The 15,639-nt window shown below is 43.9% G+C and overlaps 1 protein-coding gene across 1 annotated transcript in view; it reads right to left on the bottom strand.

Moving 5' to 3' along the window:
• The window catches only part of RNF144B (ring finger protein 144B), a 74,603-nt gene extending 67,738 nt beyond the window's left edge, over positions 1 to 6,865 (bottom strand). The window contains exon 1 of the mRNA XM_075270961.1: positions 6,851 to 6,865. The gene's annotated coding sequence lies outside the window, so the exon portion shown is untranslated. The remainder of the gene's footprint in view (positions 1 to 6,850) is intronic.
• Positions 6,866 to 15,639: the final 8,774 nt, after the last annotated feature.

Genomic DNA, 15,639 nt, shown 5'->3' with positions numbered 1-15,639 from the left:
AGGTGGATTCTGCCTGCATAAACCTACTCAGTCACTTGGGTTCTATTGGGAGGCTTTTATGGAGGCTGATTTTGAGGCAGATTCAGTGTCAAAAGCAGGACTTTTCTCTCTCCGCAATTTTTTGGGCAGAAACCCAGCACACATTATAGGTGTGGACCTAGCATAACATGGAATTTTACAAAACCAGAAGCAAAAGACCGAGCAAAGAGAGCCAATTTGGATGTTGGGGAAGATAGAATCCTAGTATTCACCCTAAAACCCCAGGGTAGTGAAATACTTTAACCGAACACAGTTAGGGTATGTTCACACATAGTTTTTTGCAGGCAGTTTTTGATGCAGAATTCAACTCAAAATTGCATTCAATGACTTCAATATGGAGCCGCTCACTTTTTTTTACCCCGCTAGCTAGTAGCAGAAAAAAGAAGCGTCATTCCGTGGCTGAGTCAGCTGCGGCACCCGCAGCTCGAGACAATCTCCTGTTTAGGCCCATTCATTCAGGCCTAAACAGGAACGGGATGCCGCCACGGAATGACGATGCTGCATCGGCATCCCATCATGGCTAACCGCACGGTAAGATCACACGGCAGAAAAGGTTTTTGCCACCTTTTCCTCCATGTGAACATCCCCTTATAACTGCACTCAGTTCTTAGCCCATAGGTTCCATCACTAATATGTAAGTAAAACACTGATTAATTCCAGGCTATTTCTCATTACTGTCCTTGTTATCAGCAAAACTTCATAGTCAGTATTGAGAAATCTGTGTTTCACTTACTTATAAAAATCCTGTGGCCTTCAGTGCAGTCATAACTACATTTGGTACATAGTGTGTCACTCCCCCTATAGAGGAGACATGATTAAGTTGCCCAGGTGGCTGTGACATCACACAATGAGCAGGAGAAAAGATTTTTTTTTTAAAATGGGACCGAAACCAAGAGATATGAGTATTCTAGATGACAAAATGTATGTGGCTTAAACAATTTTATGGAAATGTGGCTGCACTGAATTTAGAGACTACATGCTTGAAATTTAGTGAGAACTTAGACCTGGTTCACATCTTCATTCAGTATTTCGTTCAAGGAGTTCGGGTCGACACCCTGGAAGATGATCATGACCAGACCCACTCCTATGTCTCCCAGCTCCAGGACACTGTTCTTTCCCATTCTCAGGCTGTCAGTGAAAGCAGCGCCACCTGGAGGACCTGGATAACCATGGCAGGTGGAACAATATTAGAGTCATGGGGTCTTGCTGGATTGCGTCAGTGTCTCCATAAACCGCAAGTTTATCTCCTGCTGCTGTGCTTGCACTTTCTGCTGTTGCATCTCAACTTCCATTATGGCGTTTTGCTGCTGTGCCTGAGTCTGCTGCTGCTGTAGGATGACCTGCCCAAATTGTTTCACAAAGTCCTCCATTCTGACAGTATCCTTTCTAATCTCTCCTGTAGCTTCCACCCAGGTGTATGTCTCTTTAAGAATGTTTAAATTGGGTTGCCCACATCCAAAGCAGCATATGTGGGGAAAGTAGCTCAGGGCTCATTCACATCTGCGCCAGGGAGTCTGTTCTGCAGATTTCCATTTCCTGCACAAATCAGGGCAGGAGATGAAAACCTGCTGGCATTTTTCAAAACCATTCATTTTAATGGGTTTGAAAAGTGTCCAGCCGTGAGCGGCAGTGAGCGTTTTATGCTCTCCGCGGCGAAACCGTTTTGTTTTTTTTTAAACCAGACACAGAGTTGGACATGCAGTACTCTGTCTGGTTTAAAAAACACCAAAAACTGTTTCGCCGCAGAGAGCTGAAAACGCTCACCAGCGCTCATGGCCGGACTCGACATGACATGTTTCCATCTTCTGCATGCAGAAGATGGAAACCTGAGAATGGAGTCCAGATGCTGGTGTGAACCCAGCGTCAGTAGAAGCAGCGGTGCGGTAAAAACCTGCTTGTCTGAGCGACTAATTAAACAATAATGTTAACCTAACTACACTTGTGGCTTACTACCAGCCACATGAACAAAATAAACACAACGTTGTCTCACTGGACTCAGGTTTACAGGACAAACCCACACACCTCCTTTCACTCCATGGATCTGCATTGGGGTGCAGAATCTGCAGCCTTTTTCTGGCCCAGTAATGAGCCAAGGGCTCACACCTGGAGCTGAGGCCTACTCAAGACCCGCACTGGACCACACACAAGTTAAAAACCTGGGGGAGATATAGTGAGATTCCAGAACCGTGCCTGTCACCTTCTCACAGTTTATTAATGTTTATTTATGTGTATATGTGATATAGGGATTTTGTGTTTTATGTATTTTTATTTACTTTGAAAATAAAAGTAAATGAAAAAAAATAAAGTTTTTAAAAACCCCTAGGGACCTTGAACCCTATGGGGTCTGATCGCTCATACAATACACTGCAATACTATTGTACCGCAGTGTATAGTAAAATCCATTGCCTTAAATTACATGCTGCCTATGGCAGAACTAATGTAATGACAAGCCTGGGAGCCTTCAATTTCATGGCGCCTGTGCACTTTAGATGCCTCAGTCATGTTTAACTGCGGCATCTAAACTGTTAACAGCTGTAATCAGTGTTGACACCAATCACAGAAGTTAGTGGCGAGCGCCGGCTGTGTTATACAACCAGCATCTGCCAGGTATGAGTTCCCAAGCCCTCTCCATAGAGCTCCTCGCGACCAATGACATACATGTATGTCATTCATTGTTAAAGGTATCCTATCAGTCAGAGCAGAGCAGACTGCGTATGCCCACAGGCCATGAGAAAATGGAACAGTATTGTAAGCAGCCATTTTCTTGTGGCCTGTGGGCATGCGCAGTCTGCTCTGCCCAAGGCCTTAGAAGTTATAAACCACTGCCGGAAGAAGAGGCTGAAGATGACGCTGCTGAAGAAGAGCAGGCGGCGCTGGAGAGAGTTATCTCGCAGCATTGGGGACGCCCCCAGTGCTGCAAGAAAGCTAATTTACATACCGAAAAAAACGGGATTGTAGGCGAACGGTGGCGTGGAGAAGACGATGAAAGGTAGGAGACAAATAGCCTTTCTTAAGGCTATTCCGATGTGGTACCTACAGAAAATTGTGTCTGACTGATAGGATCCCTTTAAGTGATTAAGATGCTGGTACCTTTGAATCTCAGGTCAGGAGTGTTATTAAGATAAGAGTATGGGAATGGGAACTATGGTTTACCACAAGTGCTCAAGTGTGTCTCTTGTCAGAAAGCAATATGCAGTCTAACTTTTCAGTAGGTTCAAGAGGACTGAGTGTTTTTCTGGATTTTGAATCCCTCTAACATTCAGTGACACTACAACTAGATCCATTTTGTCATGGAGATGCGACATCATGGTCGTGTCCACAGGATGACCACCCTGTGGAAAAAAAAATGTTATAGGACACTGTCAAAAAGGCTTATTATACCCAGAGGGTCAGTGCAAAGAAGATACAAAAGTGACAAAAGAAAAACCTACTTTGTTACGTTAATTGGAGAGTGTCTCCTACATTATTTAGAACCTTGTCCAAAGAGTTTTTTTACAGTGTTTTAACGGACAAACTCAGCCATGTTAGTGAAACATCTTTGTTATGGGTTTTTAGGCAAGACTAAAAATTATTTTCATTATTAAATACATACAGACTGCTGTTTTAGCAACAAAATTCCACCTAGGTAATCTACAAAGGTTTTTTTTTTTTTTTTTTTTAGCTCACTCAATAAACAGCCTGACTGAGCCTGCTAATCTGAAAAAAAAAAAAAAAAGTTTAAGAAGTTTTTTTTTTGTTGCTTACCCAATAAACAGTCTTGCAGCCTGTGCTAATTTTGAAAATATGTCCGCAATTTAAGAGTTTGTTATATTTTTGCTCATTATATTTACAATCTGATGCAGCCTGTTAATCTCAAAAATCTCTCTTTGTTAAGGGGGTTTCTTTTGGTTACCCAAAATACATACAAACTGCCTCTATTGTAAAGGGGAAAAAAAAACAAAAAAACAAGCAGTTTTATTCTAATGCTCACTGACTAGTTCACACAGTGTCAGAATTTTTAACAATCACAAACAAGACAAAAGGAGGGAGAGGAGGAAACACTTATGCAAGTACTAACAATACGAATGTGGGTTCAACAGCAACACTACTTCCGTGGTGGCACGAGCAGTAGCCACAAGATTGTTGTGCTTCCTGTTAATGTCTTGAGCAGTGGCCACAGTTGAGAAAAGCAACAAGGCCAGATGCTAGTTTCACCCCGTTTGTTCAGGCCTAGTACCAACACTATGCAAGGCCAATCCACCTCCTTTGTATACTCCTCTCTGGACCATTTCTAGTCCCCCCCATCTTCACCAAGCCAAGGCTTGCTTTCACTCCTCCTCCCTTTTTCATGGGTGTAAGGTGAAACGCTGCTATGCGGTTTTACAGTTAATGAGCATGGATCAGAGGAGCCACACTGCACAGGAGCTTTCCCACTGTATCCTGGAGCAAATATCTGCTAAATGGCTCACTGATGACTACAAAACAGTTAGACACAAACACACCTGAAAAAGGTAATGGGTTAATAGAGCAACACAAAGTAACCTTAAATTGAACAATTTAATACCCAACAGTTTCAGTGCTATATTATAACAAGGACACAAAATTCAAACCGATGTTAAATAAATGGAAAGACAACAGAATAATAATAGTTTTTGGTTCCAGGTTTGCAAGACTATCTGTAGTGAAGGGGACCAACCCAGCTCTCTTAGCTGCTTCCACAGATGTGATAACAGTCCTGGATCTCAGTTAAGGCTAGTGTCCAGCCACACCTCCCTGCCAGGATGCCCCCTTCCTCTTACTTCCAAATGCAAGATCCTGAGAAAGAAGTAGGTTTTCCTGCCTGTGGGAAAGTTGGGTTTGGTTGAGCTCAGGGTCATTAGCCCTCCCTTCTTCCATTGCCATTTGTTTGTCCATGGAAAATAAAACAGATTGTGCTGGAGCCAGAAAAGGCAATCTCCCCTTGTATACATATAAAACCACTGGAGTTGATTGATCAGCAAACGTATACAACATAGGACTTAAAGGATTAGGTAAATTGTATATATAAGAACACGTATAAATAGAAAAATACATAAACTAGGGTTCTCTCATCATCACAATGTGTGTTTGGGGATCCCCATGAGAGCGGAGTCTGATAGAATTCTATAAATTTCTGAAACGAGTCCCACTGTAGACCGACTAATCTTGCAAAGTTTCTCAAAGTCTGTGAGTAGAGAAACCCTCAGACTCCAGAAAATAGAGTGGGCTAAATAGCCAATTTGAATATATGAAACCTCAGAACTAGAAGAGAGGTTAAATCTAGACCTAAGGTCAGCATATAATAGAAGGGAGTGAATTTATAGTCAACTATATATGCAAAACAGACTTAAGTCGGTATGGAGCCAGGGTGTAGAAACTGCTGCCGTAAGTTTGTGTGGGTAATGTGGATGAAAAAGGAAGACTGTAGTAAAAGAGTGGGGAAGGATCAAGATGGTGCATGTATGCCAGACAACTTGCCTCAGAGCCATAAGACCCACAATGGTACTCAAGGGTGGGCTGTAGGGTTCAACCATAGGAGGGAGTTGAGATGATTCAGAACTAGATATAGTTTCTCTATTTCCATCCATTTTGAGTAAGCAGGAATGGTGGACAAAAATGTGATCCTGTGCAATTAGGCAGCCCAATAATAAAGAACTAAATTAGGAAGAGAAAGACTACTATTGTCCCTCAGGGTCATCAGAATTGATCTGGAAATTCTAGGTCTCCCTCCAGCCCAGACAAGCCATAAGATAGAACCCTGTAAAGACCTAACATAGGTCCATTAAAGTTAACTGGATCGGAAAAGTTTCAAAAAAGTAAAGCAGTTTAGGTAAAATGGTCATTTAAAGGGGTATTCCCACGTCGCATACTCACCAGTCTTCACTGCTGTAAAATCTTTTTTCTTCCTGGTTTCTTGCGTCATTTGGTGGGCGGGGTTTCAAATGAAACCTACCGTTTAGCTCCGCCCCCAATTAGTGTGTAGCTCCGCCCACCACATAGCGTGATCCTATGGGGTGGCTGAAGGGCCTGTGATGTCATCAAAGGTCCTCAATATTGGACTATGAAGTACAGGCAGGAGCAACTCCATTTTGTGTTACATACAGAGACTGCCTGTCTCTGCCATAATGAACACAATTGAATTAGCTAGCCTGATAACTGGGAGAACAGAAGACAAGCTCAGAAATGAAAGCAGCTCCCCTCCCCTATCTGAGAGCAGGAAGGTAGGTCACGTGGTGTAGACACAGGAATAGCTAGAAACACAGGCTCGCTCCTGTGCACTTAGCCCCTCCTCCCTCCCCCTGAGAGCAGGCAGATACATCACTTGACTTTTGAGCAAATAAGTCAAGGGCTATGTCAACAATGAATTGAATAAAGTAAGAAAGTGGACAAACAAAGCAGTTTTGCTGAAGCAGTATATTTAGGAAAAGTCTTACATCCACATTAACAAGCAGTATAGACGGGATCCTTGTGATGGGACAACCCCTTTAAGCTGAAGATATCTGGCAAAAAAGAATACGAAGGTCTGCCAACAAGAAGTTTTCAATGAAATGGAAAGACGGCGCTCTCAGGTCACAACAGGATTTTATTCAAAAAGACAATGATGCACAACGCTAAAAAATCGCCGCGTTTCGGGCACACCTGCCCTTTCTCAAGTGCGTAACTTCACACAAAGCTCGGTCAGTCTGGAAGATGTATACAAATTGTAAGTGCATCATTGTCTTTTTGAATAAAATCCTGTTGTGACCTGAGAGCGCCGTCTTTCCATTTCATTGAAAACTCTATCTTCCCTGGCCTTGGCCGGTGTCCATCAGACGTGCTGCCTCCTCCACCTGACGATAAACCCCAAACGTAGTTGTGAGCGATTGTCACAACCTCATCAGGTGAGAGGCCATTTGGTCCTTTTAAATCTTCTGGTTATTTCCACCAAAATTTATCAGACATTCTACACTATATAGTGTGCTCGGTGTCTCTTTTGTTTTTTATTCTATGCCAACAAGAAGTGGATGAATTTGCCTGAACAATGGAGGAAAGTTGATATAGCAGGGCAAATGATTTAATCAATTGAACACCCAAATATTTTGTTAAGGAAAGCTGCCACCTGTTTTGGAAGGAAGTCTGAGGGTGAAGCAATTTCGGAAGGGATTCAGATAGGCAGGGTTTCCATTTTGGAGGTGTTATCATTCTAAACAAAAAGGCGGACAAATTTTTTCAGGAAGGCATGCAAGTTGGGGAGGGTTATGTGGGGATTGGTGAGGGTCAATAGAACATCGGCTGAAAATAACAAAAATTTAAACTCCCGGGCTCTAATCTTAAACTAGTATATTTCTGGGTTTAAGTAGATATTTGCCGCCAGAGACTTAATACTCAGGATAAACAGGGCATCCCTTGACCAAACCCTACCTGATCCTTATCAGGCCCAAAGCTCAATTTTAAGATTTCTATCGCAATCTACCTGTAATTGATAAAATCTGGCTAAACTTTATTCAACTTCTCCTACTTCTATGATTATTTTGTTCTAGTGCAAGTTTTAGTCAGCCTGCAAAGTATTTAGTTAAATTAAAAAACAAACCATTTGGAATATTTGGGTTTAAGACGGCTTGGAGTGAATCAGTTTAGCCATTTCTATTAGGCACCCCGTGTCTGCCTCTTCATTTGTTCTTTGCGATCCTGCAGTCGGCAGGATCGATTAGATAAGCAGTCAGTCTTTGTACACGCAAACAAAATAAGAGAAGAAACTCAGCTCAATCACATATATTCAGAAGTCGTTAAGTCCATGTGCAAGCTAGTCATGTATCACCACAGCATTTTTGCTTCCATGGTGGTGCATGCCATGAAACATGTAAGTAATACATGTGCCTTTATTCTAGGTGTATTTGTTTGTATGCTTTTCTTCTAGGAAAAGATTGCTGAACCAGGTTAGTGAACAAACCAGTTGGGAATACCCCTTTAATTTTTATTCTGCAAAATTACTCATGTATAAAAAAAAATAGTTATTCTTATACATCCATAGAATAAAGTTAACGTTATTTATGCTGTACGATGGACAGCAATGAAAAAGTTACAAATCAATGACAGAATTGATGTTTTTTTAAATACCTCAGAAAGAGTTAATAACATTTATTCTATAAGTTTTAGACATCCCAACATAGTATCATTAAAAAGTACCGTATTTTTCGGACTATAAGACGCACTTATTTTCCCCAAAATTTTTGGGGAAAAGAAGTGTGCGTCTTATAGTCTGAATGTAGCGCCTGGCACCCGCCGTAATAGAGAGGCGGAAGCCGGCAAGGGATAGACGCCGGCACAGGTGCCGGGGCCTGAGACATCGCTGCGTTCCTCTGCCCTGCATGAAGCCAGCAGCGGCAGGGGTGATGCTATTCCGCTCCTCCATCCCCCCCGCCGCTGGCTTCATGAAGGGCAGAGGAGCGCAGCGATGTCTCAGGCCCCGGCGTCTATCCCGTGCCGGCATCCGCCTCTCTAGTAGAGCGGATGCCGGGTCAGTATTGGCGGCCCCTTCTCCCCCGGGGCCGGTCCCCACCGGCCCCGTACCTGTAAAGTTGCAGGCCGGCTCCTGCGCAGCGATATCGCAGGAGCCGACCTGTTCGGGTGACAGCCGGGAGCCTAATGAGGCTCCCAGGCCTGTCACTGCTATATATTAGTATTGCGGCTGGGTCTATGACCAGCCGTAATACTAATAGACAGAATGTCCCATAGATGGCAATACAAGGTGATCTAAGCAATAGATATTCCCCAAAATGGTATAACTAAAAAGTACTTCTGGCCCCGCAAAAAAAAACGCCCTATACATCCCCGTACAGCTGCAGGGTCACCTGTCAATGTGGCCTTGCAGCTGTTGCAAAACTACAACTCCCATATATTAAATATTTTACCATTTTTTGCTTCAAAATTTTTTTTCCCTATTTTCCTCCTCTAAAACCTAGGTGCGTCTTATAGTCCGAAAAATACGGTAAATCTCATTCCGCAAGAAAAGAAGCCTTCATGTAGCTATATACCAGAAAAGTACAATGCAACAACAAAAAAAACATAAATTATCACATCGCTGGAAAAATATTGAAGGGAATGAATAAGCTACAGTAACATACATCAGACTGAGAGAAAAGACATCAGAACTGGCCCCGTACATGTCAGTAGGCTTATTAACTGAGTCATGCATGATGTTAAGAGGACTGCCTCTAGAGGGCAGCATACAGAGGCACTGTTCTCCTAATTACATTCTGGAGAATAGATTTGCATATTTTTTACTCTGCTCGGGATATTTCTTCCGGCTCACACAAGCTTCATTCCACATGCCAAGGTGATGAATTTTTCTAAAGTACTTGATGTTGCTATATTTAGGGAAATCCTGAGCTATAGTATATTGGGAGTAGTTCGGCACCCTTAGCTGCCATGTTATCGTATGCCCTGTACATTTTGTATGATGGCGTAGGGGAGAGGCCCAAGATAGGACCTCCTCACTCCTTCTCATATCTGCTTTGGCACCATATTCTCCTACAGGCCCTGGTCTCATTAGCTATCACCACCTGTTTATTTAATCTCAGATCTCTAGATACAATGTATGGCTAAGGGTCCTAATGCTTCCACAACTAAAAGGAGCGATAGGGGACATAAAATACAATAAGCCCATTCGCCGTTCACCAATGGCTTCACTCCCTACAATATCAACACTAGTCTCTACTAGAGATGAGTAAGTACTATTTGAAATGGCCATTTCGAAAAGCATGCACCCATAGGAATGAATGGAAGCGGCCGGCACGCAGGGGGTTAAGCGGCTGGGCGCCGGCAAAGTCTGCGTCTATTTATTCCTATGGGTGCGTGCTATTCGAAACGGGAGTTTCGAATAGTACTCACTCATCTCTAGTCTCTACGTCTTTCCCTCTGGTTTCAAAAGCCTGCAGATATGTCAAAAAGGGGAACTGTTTCCAAAGTGCAACAACAGGAACTACTTATAAAATCAGAGATTATATGAACTGCAAAAGCAGCAAAGTTATCTATATGGCCACTTGTGGCTGTCCCAAAAGTTACATAGCAAAGACCATAAGGGAACTCAGAAGGAGGATCTTGGAGCATATAAGTAATGTGAGTCGAAAGGAAGACCAACCTCTGAGTAGGCATATCTGGGAGGTACATGGGCTTATTGTAGTTTATACCCCCTTCACCAGTCTATCTACCTATCGCTCCTTTTAGTTGTGTCCTGAAGCATTAGGACACTTAGCCATACATTGTATCTAGAGATCTGAGATTAAATAAACAGGTGGTGATAGCTAATGAGACAACATTGTTGCTACATTACACAGGATAACAACCACCACTGTGTTTCTTCTTTGTCAAGTGGCAATCACTGCAAGTGACTATTTTGTATTATACTCACCAGAGGGTCTTGTTTGTCATTTTGACCACTGGAGATATATGAATCCTCTGTTTGAAAAACAAAAAAAACGTTGCAAGTCTTCAGTAGGTGATACCTTTTTTAATGGCTAACTCATAATGATGACAGAATATGACGTTTCGAAGCTTTCCTCTGAGCTTCTTCTTCAGATATAACTAAAAAACACTTTCTAGAGGCTGCATATTTATGTACAACAGGACACATAGGGATAGGATTACAGGAGGGAGGGGGGAAGAGGCTTATTACTATATACTTATAACAACAAACAATCAATTGCCAGATCCCCCAGTTCTTATCTTAATGGCTGTCTTAATGATGTGTATAAAAAGACATAAACCCACGTGAGATGTTCATCCCATTGTCCAACGTCTGGAATAGGGTCATGGCCTTGTACTCATAAATCATGAAAATCTTGATCTTAAAAGGGAACTTTAAATCAAGGAAACAGCGACTGATTTATGAGTACAAGGCCATGACCCTATTCCAGACGTTGGACAATGGGATGAACATCTCACGTGGGTTTATGTCTTTTTATACACATAATTAAGACAGCCATTAAGATAAGAACTGGGGGATCTGGCAATTGATTGTTTGTTGTTATAAGTATATAGTAATAAGCCTCTTCCCCCCTCCCTCCTGTAATTCTATCCCTATGTGTCCTGTTGTACATAAATATGCAGCCTCTAGAAAGTGTTTTTTAGTTATATCTGAAGAAGAAGCTCAGAGGAAAGCTTCGAAACGTCATATTCTGTCATCATTATGAGTTAGCCATTAAAAAAGGTATCACCTACTGAAGACTTGCAAAGTTTTTTTTGTTTTTTATATTTTATAACCACTGGCTAACACGGTACCAAAACAAACATTTTCCTTTTATCCTCTGTTTGAATCATATAGGGGATTTGCATAGTGTTCCATCTGCAGATATTGTTGAAACAGAGGAGCTATAACATATATACCCCCTTGCTTCTAAGAGTGACAATTCGACTAAACGTGCCTTTGGTGGCTAATTATCTGTGAGGATTTCTAGCCAAGATTGGGTGGATCCATTTAGACAGGCATATGTAGGCTTACTCTGGCTCAAGCTGTAATGTGCTATTCCTTTATCTCGTAGCACTAGTGTGGACAGTTGTACAGTAGAGATGAGCGAACAGTAAAATATTTGATATCCGTTTCGAATAGCCCCTCAATATTCGACTATTCAAACGAATATCGAATCCCATTATAGTCTATGAGGAAAAAAGCTTTGTTTCAGGGGAAACCACTATTCGATTCAGGAGGTTCACCAAGTCCACTATGACACCCCAGGAGATGATGACAACACCTCTGCAATGCAACTGGGACAGCAGGGGAAGCATGCCTGTGGACATTTAACATACCCAAGTCACTGTATTACGCCACTAATAATGCGGGAGCTGACTTTTTCCCATAAGAATGCATTGACCAGCGTTGATTGGCCGAATGCCATACAGTGTACAGCATTAGGCCAATCAACGCTGGTTCTGCCGAAGGAGGCGGAGTCTAAGATCGGTCCACAGCAGTCTCCATTGTGGTCTGATCTCAGATGTAGCAGAGTTTGGCGAACAGCTCTGCCACATCTCAGATGTAGCAGAGTTCAGTGCACAGCTCTGCTACATCTCAAGTGTAGCAGAGTTGAGTGCACAGCAGGACCTGACTTTTTCCCATAGGAATGCATTGACCAGCGTTGATTAACCGAATGCCATACAGTGTACAGTATTTGGCCAATCAATGCTAGTTCTGCCGGAGGAGGCGGAGTCTAAGATCGGCCCACAGCAGTCTCCATTGTGGTCCGATCTCAGATGTAGCAGAGTTCAGCGCACAGCTCTGCTACATCTCAGATGTAGCAGAGTTCAGCGCACAGCGGGAGCTGACCAGCATTGATTGGCCGAATGCCATACAGTGTACAGCATTCGGCCAATCAACGCTGGTTCTGCCGGAGGAGGCAGAGTCTAAGATCGGTCCACAGCAGTCTCCATTGTGGTCCGATGTCAGATGTAGCAGAGTTCGGCGCACAGCTCTGCCACATCACAGGTGTAGTAGAGTTGAGCGCAGAGCAGGAGCTGACTTTTTCCGGTAGGAATGCATTGACCAGTGTTGATTGGCCAAATGCCTTACAGTGTACAGCATTCGGCCAATCAACGCTGGTTCTGCCCGAGGAGGCGGAGTCTAAGATTGGTCCACAGCACTCTCCATTGTGGTCTGATCTCAGGTGTAGCAAAGTTCAGCACACAGCTCTGCTACATCTCAGGTATAGCAGAGTTCAGCACACTCTGCTACATCTGAGATGTAGTAGAGCTATGCGCTGAACTCTGCTACATCTGAGATGTAGTAGAGCTGTGCACTCAACTCTGCTATACCTGGGATGTAGCAGAGCTGTGCGCTCAACTCTGCTACATCTGAGATTGTAATCAAATACCTCGAACAGCCTGATATTCGATCGAATACCAATTTGATCAAACGCCGTTCACTCATCTGTATTGTAGACATGAAGAGAGTGGGGATTATATCAGTATTTTTATGTTCTTACCTGGGGTTCTTTTGCATTTTAAGGTATATCAATAAATTACTGTTTTTTAATTTTTTGCCATAATTAGGTATTGGAATATAAGAAATGCCCCCAAAGCCTTTTTCACCTAATTTGCATAGGAATAAAACAGCACTTTATCTCATTAATTGAGCTACAAACATAAATAACGAAAGCATATTTGAAACGTGTGTAAAGAGTACTACAGGTTACTGGGATAACTTTGTTAAAAACTACCTCTATTACAGGTCGCATGGTGCAGCTGATGTTCCCAAATTGCAGAAATGCAGGGGGGTTTTTTGTTGCAGATTTTGCTGCAGTTTTTTGAGCCAAAGTCAAGAATGGCTACACAAGGAATAGGGAATTTATAGGAAGCTTCTTAGATTTCTACCATTATCTCAATCCACTCCTCACATTGGCTCAAAAGAGCAAAAGCAAAATCTGCAAAAAATAAAAATAAAAATCTGCATTTCCACAACATGGGACCTAAGGCTACACTTTGCAGAAACGTAGCTTTTCTTGTTGCAGTCTTTTGAGCCAAAGCGAAGAATAGCTACAAAAGGAATGGGATATATATAGAAAGCTTCTTATATTTCTACCTTCTGATTAATCCACTCCTGGCTTTGGCTCAAAAAACTGCAACAAAAAAGCTGTTTCTGCAATGTGGGGCCTTAGGGCTCGTTCACATCTGCACCCAAGTATCCGTTATACAGGTTTCCATTTCCTGCCTGAAACTGGAAAGGAGAGAGAAACCTGCAGTCATTTTTCAAACCCATTCATTTGAATGGGTTTGAAAAGTGTCTGGCCGTGAGCGCATACCCCCAACCGTCCCGATTTCCGTGGGACATTCACGATTCCGGTGACATGTCCCGCGGTCCCGGTTGGAGGGAGGTATGTCCTGATTTCAACTCAGATCTGCGTCCAGAGGACGCAGATCTGAGTTGAACGCGTACGCGGCCGAAGCAAGGAGCTGACACAGGTCAGCTCCTTGCTTCGCCGCTGAACGCCGCCTACTGGCTTGTAGACGCGATGTGATGACGTCACATCGCGTCTACAACTGTGCGCCAGTGAGAGGTGCGCAGAGTGCAGTGGAAGAACGAGGAGAAGGTACGTGTAATGTGGAGGTGGAACGTGAAACTGGGGGCAGATGAAGGAGAGGACGGCATGACTCTGGGGGCAGAGATGTGGAGACATGAATCTGGGGGCAGAGATGGAGAGGACATGAATCTGGGGGCAGAGATGTGGAGACATGAATCTGGGGGCAGAGATGGAGGGGACATGAATCTGGGGGCAGAGATGGAGGGGACATGAATCTGGGGGCAGAGATGTGGAGACATGAATCTGGGGGCAGAGATGGAGGGGACATGAATCTGGGGGCAGAGATGGAGGGGACATGAATCTGGGGGCAGAGATGTGGAGACATGAATCTGGGGGCAGAGATGTGGAGACATGAATCTGGGGGCAGAGATGGAGGGGACATGAATCTGGGGGCAGAGATGGAGGGGACATGAATCTGGGGGCAGAGATGGAGGGGACATGAATCTGGGGGCAGAGATGGAGGGGACATGAATCTGGGGGCAGAGATGTGGAGACATGAATCTGGGGGCAGAGATGGAGGGGACATGAATCTGGGGGCAGAGATGGAGGGGACATGAATCTGGGGGCAGAGATGTGGAGACATGAATCTGGGAGCAGAGATGGAGGGGACATGAATCTGGGGGCAGAGATGTGGGGACATGAATCTGGGAGCAGAGATGTGGGGACATGAATCTGGGGGCAGATGGGAGGACATGAATCTGGGGGCAGAGATGGGAGGACATGAATCTGGGGGCAGAGATGGGAGGACATGAATCTGGGGGCAGAGATGGAGGGGACATGAATCTGGGGCAGAGATGGAGGGGACATGAATCTGGGGGCAGAGATGGAGGGGACATGAATCTGGGGGCAGAGATGGAGGGGACATGAATCTGGGGGCAGAGATGGAGGGGACATGAATCTGGGGGAAGAGATGGAGGGGACATGAATCTGGGGGCAGAGTCGGAGGGGACATGAATCTGGGGGCAGAGATGGAGAGGACATGAATCTGGGGGCAGAGATGGGGGGCATGAATCTGGTTCTTCAAAAGTTGGGAGGTATGCGTGAGCATTTGTGCTCTCCGCGGCAAAACCGGTTTGTTTTTTTTTTAACCGGACACAAAGTCGGATATGCAGGACTTTGTGTCCAGTTTAAAAAAAATACAGTTTTGCCGTGGACAGCACAAAATGCTCACCGCCGCTCATGGCCAGACACGGTCTGACAGGTTTCCATCTTCTGTCGACAGAAGACGAAAATCAGACGCTGGTGTAAACCCAGCGTCAGCCTAAATGAGAAAACCATACGTGGCTTTGAGATGTGGTAATTGGCCATGCAATTTTTTTTTTTTTTTGAACAACCTTATGTGCAGAAATGACACAACGTGTGCTCTACCAGCATAGTCTCCAGCATTGGCATTTTGCTAGCACACCACTATACACGGCTCTCCTCAGGCTGCTGCCACCATTACTACTATACATGCCTATCTCCATGTACAAGGACACATGAGGACAGTTGCTTTCCCTCACAGAATGTCTCCGTCTCCTGTAATGTACAGAATGGCAGCTCTTACATAACGCGG

Source organism: Leptodactylus fuscus, chromosome 4 (genome assembly GCF_031893055.1).
Source record: "Leptodactylus fuscus isolate aLepFus1 chromosome 4, aLepFus1.hap2, whole genome shotgun sequence".
In the NCBI taxonomy this organism is placed as follows: Eukaryota; Metazoa; Chordata; class Amphibia; order Anura; family Leptodactylidae; genus Leptodactylus; species Leptodactylus fuscus.
Note: the sequence above shows the minus strand (reverse complement) of the source record. Positions and strands in the feature narration are given on the sequence as shown.